Below are 12,192 nucleotides of genomic sequence, written 5' to 3'. Positions count from 1 at the left end.
CTTAGAGGTTAAAGTGTGGATCAGCTGTGTGACCTTGCCAAACTCTCCAACCTCTTAAGTTTCTGATTGCCCTCTTTAAAATGAAGATTATACAAATGAGGTGGTGTGGCCAATTTAGCTAAAATACTGGCTGTAGAGTCTGCTGGCTGTGCCCTTGTTCAGAAACAGCATCTGGTTTTGTTGACATGATGGCCCCGAGAGCCAGGTTGCCTGGGTTGGAATCTCAAAGATTCCATTTATTATTTATGCTACTTTAGGTAATGTATTTAAAGACTCTGAGCCTCAATTTCCTAATCTATAAAATGGGGATGATAATAATAGAAGCTTCCTCATAAGGTTGTTTTGAAGATTAAATGAGTTAATATTTATACGGAACTTAGAACAGTACCTACCATATGGTAAACAGACTTTCCCAAACTTCAATTTCTAATCCTGTGAATGGTGGTTGGTAAGAATGTCTACCTTATTTGGTTGTTTTAAAGATTAAATAAGGCTGTCCCATGTAAAGACTTTAGCACAGAGCTAGATTTGTAATAAATGACTTATAAATGTCAGTAATTATTTGTATTATTGTAATTATATAAAGTAGTTGAAAATAAATAAAATCATCTAATAAAAAGGTTTCACATTATAGTCTATACATGAGCCAAGAGTGGCCTGAAGTCTTTTATCAAGTCAGAATAATGGTATAAATGATCATGTCAATCCTCTCAAGGTAGAGTAGTCAATATTCAAGCTTTTTAACTCTCAGTGAGAGATATTTATATCATAGCGTCATGTTGTCTGCATTATGTGACCCCTGGTGTCTTTTCAACTCTGACTGTTCCAACTCTATTTAAGAATCTTCCTGCAAAATCCCTGACAGACTTTTCTGGAGTTGCTAATCATTTGAAAGATAATAGTAATAACTTACTATTTTATGATGGTATTATCAGTGAAAGTCTCTGTGTTGCAAGATTTAGGTTCATTTTCTCGCTTAAACTTTATCATAAACCCATGAGAAAGAAATGTTATCTCCACTTTACAGAGAGGAAGAAGCAGAGATTTCAAGTCAGAATAGTGATCATCTCTTAAAGTCACAGGGCCCCTAGGAGTTTGCCTTTGCACCCAAATATGAGTCTGGAGCATGCCCTCCTTTGCTCATCAGTTCTTTCTGCATGTATAGAAATGAGGTATTGTTACCAGGGACATTCTGGCTAGCAAAATGTCAATTGTAGATCCACACAATTCTCAATCAGAACTCATTTATAATGGAAAGTGCTTAATTGCTTTTAAATGCTATAAATTTAAAATATATATGTGTGTGTATGTAGAAATGTACATGTGTTTGATATTTAAAGATAATTAAATGACTTCTATAAAACTGGAAGATTGACCGCTGATGGTGATGGTTTTCTCCATTTATCAGCCCACTTCGAAGTCATGCTAGGTTATTAATTATACCCTCTGCGACTCTAATAGATGTTTCATAATACTAGTTCTTGCAAGTTGAATATTCAGAGTCCTATAAATATAATGTTTGGTTCTGGAAGTTAATGGATTTCCTATTGGTCCTACTTCTTATATAATGCAAGTATATTCTATATTAAGTTTTGTAACTCATTTATCACTAAAATGTGATAAAAAGTGTTTTGAATTTAATATATCCTTATCCATTTAATGAGTATATATAACTAAAATCAAAGATGTGACTTTTAAAAAAGAAGATTTTAATTCAATGTAAGAATATCCCAGTAATTAGACGTATCTGAATGGAACAGGCTGCCTTTGTAAGTGTTAGTGTGACTACCAATTGCCATAGTTTAGGTAAGGGGAAATCACCAGATACTTTTTCATTTATGTATTCATCACTCATTTTGCAAATACTATGTAATGAGCGTTACAAAGATTAAAAAGCTCTCTGCCCTTTGGGAACTCAGTCTTTTGAGATAATGGTAAGAATATAATAAAAAATAAAAAATGATTGATATTGTGGAAGTATTTGCAGCAAATAACATAGAAGAAAGTTTTCTTAAGTCTTACATGAGGGTAGAGTCAATGAATGCATCATAAGATAAGAGATGAGACTTAAAGGATGAGTCAGAATTTGTCAGGTGGGAGGGAGAATGTTGCGACTTCATCCAGATTTGACATTCTACAATTCTACAATCCAAGCATGATGAAAAATTAATAGGCAAATTATGACATGCTATGCAAATGCTGGTAACTAGAACTGCCACAGAGACTGGAGGTTAGGATGCATGATTACTTGAATGGGAGACTAAGGGAGAAAATTTGGCAAGAATACACATTTTGTTCTTTTTCAGTCACTCCTTCCCCACATCTTATTTTCAGCCAGTCCTATTGGCTCTTCCTGCAAAACATACCGTCAGTCAGGCATTTCTTTCCATTTCCACCCCACCCCTCCTGGTCCAAACCACATCATCACCAATTCTCACCTAGTATCCAATGAGTCTTCTAACATCCACTTTTGGCCCTTTCTAATAACACCCTTCACACAGTAGAGACTCTAACCTTTGAAAAGTATGAATTGTGTATGTCATTCCAATTCCTGAGAACATCTGTTGGATTTCTATTACACTTAAAAAATAAACTCACACACCTTGCCAAGACCTACAAAGTCCCTACGCAATCTGGCCATCTAACTCTCAAGCCACACTTATACCATTCTCCCCCTAGTGTACTGAACACCTGCCATCATTCTGTTTCTCCGCAAACTAGGCTGTACTGCCTTGGGACCTTTGTCGTAGATGTTCCGTCTGCCTGTACTGACTCTCTTCCAGATCACAGCAGGCTCCTTCTTCTCATCAGATCTCTTCTTACATGCTACTTCTTCACAGAAGCTATCTCCAACCATCTGGTCCAAAGGAACATCCCTCATGCCTCTGGCCAGAATTATACCCCATCACACTCTTGTACTTTATTCATAGAATTTATCACTATCTGCTATTTTTTGGTTTACTTATTAACAAGTGTGATTTCAGCCTCCTCTGACTGTAACATAAGCTCATTGAGAGCAAGAGTCTTGTCTTTTTTATTTAGTAGCATAATTTCCCAGGAAAGAGCCTACCCAAGTTGGCACCAAATAAAAATTGTTGAATGAAACACTATCATCATGAGTTAGGATTACCTGCTATAGAAGAATAGAAAAACTGCCCAAAATATACAGTGCAATAGGGAAAATTCTGAAATCTCCTACTTCCTAGAAATGGAAGAGTGTAACTGAAATATAAACAGCTTTAAAATATTTAAAGAATGAAATCATATCTTCTCTTCAGTAAATTCATTCACTTATTTCTTCTTCTTCTTTCAACAACTACCTAGTAAGTACCTATTATGCATAAGGCATCAAGGATAGAGTGAAACACCACACGGCCCATATGTCATTTTCCTTCTATTGTCCACAAGATAGTAGGCAGAAGACTGACTAGAAGATAAATACAAAATGAAGCAGGAAAGGTAAAGCTCCCCAGCAGTGAACCAGATTTGCTGCATTTAGAGTCCAAAAATGGGAAAATTACTGCTAGCTGTTGGAATCAGAGAAAGTGGCACTTGAGCTGAGTTCTGAAAGATATGTGAGATTTGGGCATGAGATGAGGGGGACAGGAAAGGAAATGTAACACTGAAGGGACCATATAACCAAGGTGAACACAAGAGATGTCAGGTGGTCAGCAAGTACATCAGTTGTCCTAGAAAGTGGAGACTGATTGGATCCTGATTGTAGAAGAAATTCTTGAGTGTCAGTAACTTGGGCTCTGTGTATATATGCACATGCTTGCATGTGTGTGTGTGTGTGTGTGAGAGGCATGATCTGGAAAATTACTATGTCTTCAGTGTGTAAAATGGATTGTCACTGGGAGATATCAGGGCAGAATAAACGATGTTCAATAGCTAGATGAAGGAGAAATTTACTGAATTTCAGAGGTAGCTTTATTAAGACTTTAAGTAGTGGTCCTAATTATAGGAAGAAAAGAAAGGGAAAGGAGAAAAGCAGAATTTAAAAAAAAAAAAAGCCTACTTTTCACTGATCCTCTTCTTTCTTGGCGTCGACCTTTATACGGTATTCTTCAAACTTGTTTTCCTTGCCTAGAGTTCAAAAAGTGTTACCTTAGCTCCTTTGGACTTTCAAAACATGCCTCCCCTCCTCCCACGTGTCATTTTTCTTCTATTGCATTTACATTTATTAACTTAGAGCTATATTTCTCATACTTGCAAAGATATGTGAAGTAAAACAGTGGAGTAATTAGTTAAGGAGAAAAGAAGGACTTGTACAATGTCCCTAAACCTGAGCTTTTCTAGCAGCCCCCAATAAATTTCAGAATAGCTATTAGCCAGATTCATAACTTGCTATTTTGAGGTCTACATTCTTTTCTTTAGAGCAACATTATGGGTTCTCAGGAGAGATGTTTGCTATAACGAGTTTCTGTGAGATTTCAAATTTGCCCAGAAAGTGACATGGAAAATTGACACTTGAATAGTATACTGTATTCTGAAAGGAAAAGAATGTAAAGCATTAGTTTTGAAAATGCTGACTCTAATGGTTTTAGGTTTGGCTTATTTGTTGAACCAGTAGATTGAGTAGAAGGAGCTGTGAGTTTACGGTATTGCAATGCAGAGCATATCATCATGGTACAGATAGAGCTTTTGTAAGCCCTGCAGCTACTGTTACAGATGGTGCTGCAATTGTGGTTTTATGTGAGCTGGGCATAATTGGTCATCAGCACAAAATAAAGCTTATTGACTGCTTGCCTCGTGAGCTTGTCTTTTGCTACGTTCGATATATATCTGTGCATCGGGTAGCAATTTAAACTCCCTCACACAGCAGTATTTTTAAGATGGAGTGCAGAGAGACTGCCAGAAGAGGGCCTGTTGTGTAGGCTGCTGCCCCGAGTTGCCATCCCCTCAGCAGAGAAGCTTTATAAGCTACCCTTTCTGTATTTGGCTTACGAGATTCAACTACCAGATTGCCTAACCAAACCACTGTTTCTTCTTTCTATATTTTATTTTCTCTTGGAAAAAATTTTGGACTTATGGAAAATTTACAAGCATACCACAAAGAACTCCCAGATACACTTCACTCAGAGCACCCAGAGACTTTATTCAAGTTTCACTAATTGTCCCAAAGATGTCACTTTTAGGATGTATGTTGTCCTGTCTTCCTAATATCCCTCAATCTGAAACAGTTACTTAGTCTTTCCTTGACTTTCATGACATTGATATGTTGAAGGCAGGCATTTTGTAGAATGTTTCTTAATTTGGATTTGTCTGCTATTTCCTCATGATTAGACTATAATACTGGTATTTTTGTCTAGAATGTCACAGAAATGATGCAGAGTTCTTTCCATTGCATCCTATCAGATATCAACTGTGTTGATATTTCCCATTTTGGTGGTGTTAAATTTGTTCCTTTGATTAAGATGTCTGCCACGGTTTTCCACTCTGGAGTTACTTTGCCCCATTTGTGTTTAGTTAAGTATTTCTGTGGAAAGATATTTTGAGACTGTGTAAAAATTATATTTCTTGATCTACTTTCACCCATAAGTTTTAGCATACATTGAGGTTTCTTGCCTGAGTTAATAATTTTTTATGATGGGTGTCAAATGATTTTGAATTCCATCATTCTTTATACATTTATGCCTTGGCATTCTACTTTAAGGAAAAGATGTCTCTTCTCTTTCTCCTCCTACTCTTCCTCCCCGACCCCTTTCCTCCTCCCCTTTCCCTAACCCTCCTTCCCCTCCTCTTCTCTCTCTCTCTTTCTCTTTAAGTTGTGTGGACTGATGGATTCCTATTGTATTCAATATAATCCTATTGGATTATAATATGACTATTTATTTTGCTGCTTAAGTTTTCCCAGATTTGGCTACTGGGATGCTGTTCAAGCTGACTTCTGCCCCATTCTCCTTTGAGAACTGCATTTCTCTTTGGCTCAAGGTGTTTCTGGCTCATCTTGTACTCTCCCTGACTTGGCTTCAGCTTTTATTTAGGAAGCCCTGATCTCTTTTTATAGAGAATGATATTTAGAAGCTATGATCTCGCTTCCCCTAAGTTTCCGAAGTGGTAAAGTATATGTAGGTACACACACATACCCACGTATGTTTATATCATTTATCTCAATACCTATGAGATATCTATGATTGCTAGACATGATATATATAAAACTATACCTGAATTCACAACAGTACCTTCAATTCCAAATCAACGCATGGTGTTTATTCTTGCTTTATGTTTTCCTTCTGTCATCTGAGAAATTTGACTCCAATTATCCTCAATATGTTTTCCTATTTGCTCAGTCCCCTTGAATATAACAAACCTCCCTCCACACTGGCCTCCTCTTCACTCTGACAGGTTCCTGGCCTGGGCCCTGGCTGTCACCTGTCTGCCTTCCCATCAGGGAGGAAAGAAGAGAGAAAGCCCATTGCTGGTTTCGGAAAGATAGTCATGTTTCTTTCCCTTTTGTTCGGTTTATAAAGCAGGAACTTTGACACCTTTATTTAATGTTGCTGACTCAAGTTCTGCTTGTGTCCGCATTTGTGACTATATCCATGTCAAGATGACTCCAGAGAGGGATATATTTTTCGAATATAAATCAATATGCAAACACCCATACTTATGAAATTGGCAATTTGAAGATTGATAGTATCTAGGACTGATTGCTGACTTCCTTTAAATGGCACATATAGGGGCCAGTCCGGTGGCGCAGCGGTTAAGTTCGCACATTCCGTTTCGGCAGCCCAGGGTTTGCCGGTTCAGATCCTGGGTGCGGACACGGCACAGCTTGGCAAGCCATGCTGTGGTAGGCGTCCCACATATAAAGTAGAGGAAGATGGGTATGGATGTTAGCTCAGGATCAGTCTTCCTCAGCAAAAAGAGGAAGATTGGTAGCAGTTACCTCAGGGCTAATCTCCCTCAAAACAAACAAACAAACAAAAACAATAAATGGCACTTATACTCAAGAATATACTCAAGAATAATTCTTTTTCTCAAGAATCAAGAGTAAAAATTTAAAGTAGTAAAGAGACCAGTGGATATTGTCACATTCAAATATTTTATTGACTTAGTGACTGAGCTATTGTAAGCTAAGGGGACCTCAAATGCAATAAAATACTGTGTCCAGAGGCAATTAGATAGAGTTAAACTGTAGGGTAGTGGTTAACAGAACAGTATCTACAGGCAGCCAGCTTCAAGTATGGGTTAAGTATCTACCAACTTGTTATATAGGGCAAGTTATTAAATCTCTAGAAGCCTTAATTTATCTACAGCACCTATAATACAGGTGTCTAGACTGTTTAGGCTGGTATAACAAAAATACCATAGACTGGGTGGCTAAAACAACAAACATCTGTTTCTCACAGTTCTAGAGGCTGGGAAGTTCAAGATCAAGGTATCTGATGAGAGCCTTCTTCCTGGTTCATAGATGGCTATCTTCTCACTCTGTCCTCACGTGGTGGAAGGGGCAAGGGAGCTCTCTGAGGTCTCTTTTACAAGGGCATTAATCCCATTCAAGAGGGCTCCACCCTTGTAACCTAAGCACCTCCCAAAGGCTCTACATCCTAAATACCATTACAATGGGGATTAGATTTCAACATATGAATTTTGGGGGGAAACAAACATTCAGTCCATAGGAACAGAATTCTTGTAAAGTTTGAGTGATATGCCATAGATGAAACACTAGGGACAGAAATTGGCACATGTTAATTACATGCACAGAAACAGGAAGTAGCTTTTATGTTCATCATTGGTGAAGTCTAGACTTTTGACCACTACAGCTCTTAGTAACAGACACTAGCACTGAGGGCCTGGCTTGTTAGAACTCTAACTAAGTTAAATGGCATTTTTGCAATGCTATATCTTAGAATATCAATAGGTACTTGTAACATGTTGACTATGTTGTAAATGCACACTAAGATAGTCTGCACAGGACTGTATCTGCTAAATATTTTAAAGGAATGTCATGATACTCATTTTTTTCTTTTTCTAGTCAATATGAGGGAAATGCAATATCAGTTTCTGTGGGAACAGTGAATGATGTCTCTGCAGTGTTCACTTTACCTGTCAAAATGTGCCTTTTGATTGGAGAACACTATTGATTTTGAGGTTTTCATAAATTGTTTCATGAATCAAGCCCTAAACCTTTTATTTTACTGGAATGAAGCATGCCCAAAAACAGAGAACATGTTGGGAGTCTTCAGAGATTTAACTGAACTTCTTTGATCATTTGTATAAAAGTTAAATCTTTACCAGTTAGCATTGATTGTCCCTCTAGAGACCAGAGTTGAAATCTGATTCCACTTTAACAAATAATGAAGGGGAAATCCTAGAGAAATGGATGGCTTGTAACATATGTAAAGCAGAGATTTGGACCATTTGCATGTACATACAAACCAAAGATGACTTCTAAGTCTTTTTCGTAATTATTTGAAGTTTAGCTTCTCCACGTTCCTTTCCTTGATCAATCTGTTTCCCTATCATTGCTAATGTAGGTAACTCATACAAAGAATACCAATGAAAATACGCCAAAGAACTTGGAAATAAGGTAAATAAGGTTGGCTCTTGTGACATTAAAGGGAGAGTCAGCCAGAAATATGCAATGCCACATTAAAAAATAAATCAAAACAAAGGCTTCTAAGACAAGACTGAGCTGTCAGAATATGAATAGTTTTTATAAAAGAGTGTCTCAGACAGGAGAAGTGGGTACCTAGCCAATGGAATTGAGTACTAGTTCTCATATATTGAGGAAGATAGCCATAGTCAGCTCCTGAGGAATACTTTTTAAGATTTGTTTGTTTGGAGCAAAGCAAAAACTATACTCCTAAAATACATTCTGAATATTCTTTTGCTCCATACAGGTTTTCATAGAGGGAGAGACTGTAAATCTTTATAACTGACATGACCACAAGCATTCTGGCCCCTGTGACAGCTCCTGGTCTTTTTCTAGTAAGAACCAGTTAGCATTGGGCTTCAGACAGCCATGTCAGGAACTGCTTAGTGTGACTCAGCTTCTGAGAGATCAGTTTGCGAATACTGAGCCTGCAGGACTATAGGCCAGGCCTGGCTCACAGCCACTTCACCAAGGCATGGTGTTTCTCTGAGGCTTCCTGGCAGGCAGCCAGAAAGCCTTTCCTAGGGTCTCCAATCTCAGTACATTCTCTCCGTTTAAACTTCTTCAGCAGGTAATAAAATCCTTAGAAAACTTCAGAGGATTTTTTTCTCTTCATTCAGAGACAGCAGACTAAGGAACCGGTCAGGGCGATACAGTGGCCTATAAGAAATCAACCCAAGTGGAAGAAAAGACTGAAATGGACTCTAGAAATGAGTGGGAAGGAGTTATACATGGGGGTATAGGAGAACTTGGGGGCCAGAGAAGAAAAGAAATAGACTGTGCAGAGAGCCAGATATCTTCGCCACGTTTTAATGTTAACCAGAATCCCACATGCCTCAAGAGAATGCCTTTCCAGACCTTTAGTAATAATAACATTTGAGTTCACAATTATTTTGCAAGACACGTATTTTTCTTTGCTTTACACATGAGCAAAGTGAGGTTCAGAGAGGCTAGATAACTTAGCAAGGTCACGAGAGTCAATAACTATTCAGTGTGAGAGGCAAGTTTTACATCCAAACCCAATCATGCACCTTATATGATGCTTGCTTCCATGTGCTTGACCCACTAATGATACTATTTTATGATCACTACCACCAAGATTTATTCATTCACTTATCAAATATTTGCTGGGTACAGCCTATATGCTAGACATGGGGCTAGGTATTGGGGTACAAGGCTGAGCTTAAACATATAGAATAGAGTCTAGTTTAGGAGATAAACTTTAATCAAATGATTACACAAATTTTATATTGCTAGAGTATGAAGTGCTGTCAAGATAGGTAAAGGGAACAGTAAGTGCTTATAATTTGGGACTTCACCTGAAAGTTAGGGATATTTCTTTAAGGAAGAGTCTTTTGAGCTGAGACTTGAAGGGAGAGACGTAACTGGATGAAATGGGCAGGAAATTAATCAAGTACAAAGGCCCTGTTAAGGCAGTGAGCTATGGGATGTGGGTAGAAGACTCCTGTGGCCACATGGGAGAGATGGAGAAGGGGAATGCTACGCAAGATGATACTGGAGGGGCAGACAGAGACCAGACATGCAAAGTCTCACAGGCCCCCTAAGGGTTTCACCCAAGGGCTCCACAAACAAGGAACAAGTTTGTTGAGAAAAGATTATGAGTTTAGTTCTGTATATCTTTGTGACAATCATCAGGAAATGTCAACTAGGCAGTTATGATACACATCTGAAATTCAGAAGAAAATGCTGGGTTAGAATTTGAATTTGAAATTCGTGTATGGATAGGTCCTCATTAACACATTGAGTATGTTCGAGATCATCTAGAGAGACTGCAATGAAAACTGGAAGAAGCTTAGGATATTGCTTTGAGGAACTCCAAAATTTTTGCCCTCTGTATCCCCTTATTTTTACTACCCAGAACCACAACATTTAATGATTGAGTGAAGGAGGAAAAAGAAAGAGGAAAAAAGTAGCATCGAGAGAGAATTGGGAACACACTGGAGAATTTTTGTCAGAGAAGCCAAAGTAGGAGAGTTTCCTGAAGTAAGGAGTGGTCTGCTGTTGTGAATGCTGCCAAGATATCAAGGAAGGTGAAGACTAAAAATGTCTGTTGATTTTAACAACGTTGAGGTCTTTACTGACTTCAGTGGTGCATCCTGTCACTTGACTAGTATGTCCTCTTTTTAAATTTTGTCATGGTTCTAATATTCAGTTTTGAGTCAGTAAAATAGGAACAGTTTACCAGAAATCATTGGAGGCCAAGGCACAGCTTTGTATGAATTCTCATGTAGCTCTATCTTTATGTTACATATCAATCCCTATATATACGCCTACACCCATACGTACAGCATATAGTTTGCCTTGATTTTGTAGAATCCTAATGAGCTTTTCAGAGTCTCTAGATCTGTCAGATAAATGTAAAATATTTCTGGTATCAATTATTAACTTTATTTTCTCTGAAACAAAACCAGGATTTAGAGCCACAGAGTCGATTCCTAGTGACCCTGTGTACAGCACAGTGAAACCCTGCCCAGTCTTTTTGTGCCATACTCTCACCTTCTGGCGCTGTATCAGACAATGCTCCATTGCTATTCATAGGATTTTTGTGTCCAATTTTTTCACAAGTGGGTGGCCAGCTTCTTCTTCCTAGTCTGTCTTAGTCTGGAAGGTGCATAGAAACCTTCCACCATGGGTGACCCTGCTGGTATGTGAAATACTGGTGACGTAGCTTTCAGCATCACAGCAACATGCAGCCACCACTGTATGACAACTGACAGGTGGTGGGGTTCCCTGACTGGGATGTGAACCTGGGCTGTGTCAGTGAGAGCACTGAATCTTAACCACTAGGATTTAGAATAAAAGTAAAATAATAATTAAAAATTGATTCAGAATAAAACACTGAATTCTTCCTTCACATATAAATATTCTTTATAGATCTTTTTACAATAAGAAATATTTAGTGATCACTTGCCATAATTCAGACCCAGTACTAGAAATGAGACTTGAAGGCAAATGGGATTTCTACAAAGAACACAGTCCTGTGTACACTGCTAGATGTTGTCTTGCCTCTTTCCATGTCATAATAGGTTATGCTGTGGAATTTTTTAATATGTGGCAGTTTGGATCAAATATATGTAGACTTTGAAGCTGCATCATGAAAGACGATGGCTTTTAAAATGTTTGCCTGTGCATAAAAAGAAGAAGCAATGCATCGAGTAAGATTGGAATATCAAAACATATACAGTCCCTCCATTGAGTGCTTTTCACTTGATTTGACCTACTGTTTACATATTAACACAAACACAAATACATACCCATGCGCATACACACACGTCTAAAATGTGATGTTAAGGGGAGGTTTAAGAATGAGAATTTATTTTTGATTGACTTTAATTTTTCTGAAATCAGGACATCATGATGACATTTATTGCCCCGAACAAATTCAATGTTTATTTTTACTTATACTTTGTATTTTAGGATCTATTTTATATAATTTTCATGGAAAAATAATTTTAGGGGTGGTTTCAAGTGCTTTTATTAGTTATTCTCACAAGAACACAATTTAGCCAGACTTTTTAAAAACAGCAATAAAAGTTGGATCTTTTCAAGTCTTTTGCCCCCTGAAATGC

General features: G+C 37.8%; 1 protein-coding gene across 7 annotated transcripts in view; it reads left to right on the top strand.

Annotated features, from left to right (window-relative positions):
* Positions 1-12,192, top strand: part of NAV3 (neuron navigator 3) — a 775,925-nt gene that overhangs the window by 605,609 nt on the left and 158,124 nt on the right. The gene's annotated exons all lie outside the window — the stretch shown is intronic.

The sequence above is a fragment of the Equus asinus genome, chromosome 4 (genome assembly GCF_041296235.1).
Source record: "Equus asinus isolate D_3611 breed Donkey chromosome 4, EquAss-T2T_v2, whole genome shotgun sequence".
In the NCBI taxonomy this organism is placed as follows: Eukaryota; Metazoa; Chordata; class Mammalia; order Perissodactyla; family Equidae; genus Equus; species Equus asinus.
This window is presented reverse-complemented; position numbering and strand designations above follow the sequence as displayed.